Source organism: Egretta garzetta, unplaced genomic scaffold (assembly GCF_000687185.1).
Source record: "Egretta garzetta isolate BGI_Z169 unplaced genomic scaffold, ASM68718v1 scaffold140, whole genome shotgun sequence".
Classification (NCBI taxonomy): Eukaryota; Metazoa; Chordata; class Aves; order Pelecaniformes; family Ardeidae; genus Egretta; species Egretta garzetta.
In genome coordinates, this window is record NW_009258376.1 from 484,041 (window position 1) to 484,555 (window position 515).

Genomic DNA, 515 nt, shown 5'->3' on the forward strand with positions numbered 1-515 from the left:
CAGCCCGCAGGGGGGGGAGGCGCTCAGTGGCCCCTGCAGCTTTTTGTGGGGTTTAATTCAACTCGTTTTGGTGGCCCCTCTCCGGAGGGCAGGGCCTCACGGGGGTCCCACAGCAGCTGAGCTCCCCGGGGAGGGGCAGCACACAGGTGATGCTGGTACCAGCCGGGGGTGGGGAAGGGGATTTATTCTGCAGGCAGCAGCTGGGGAAGCACCCCCAGCCTCTGTAAGCAGCCATGGGGGCTCTTGCTCCTGTCACAGCCCCAGTGCTGGGCTCTCCCATCTGGCAAAACCAGCCGAAGGGTCTGCGTTCACCCAGTGCTGGGGGGCAGGTGGGTACGGAGTGGGGACCCCCGTGTGGGTGCGGGGACAGCAGAGGGGACGGGAGGTGAAGGCGGGTGCTGGTGGCTGCAGATGTCTATGTAGGGCAGAGAGAGCCGGCAGGAGCGCGGCCGTGGCCGGGGCCAGGGTTCAGAGCGTGCGGCTTTAGCCGATTAACTGGGGGGCAGTGGGCCGGC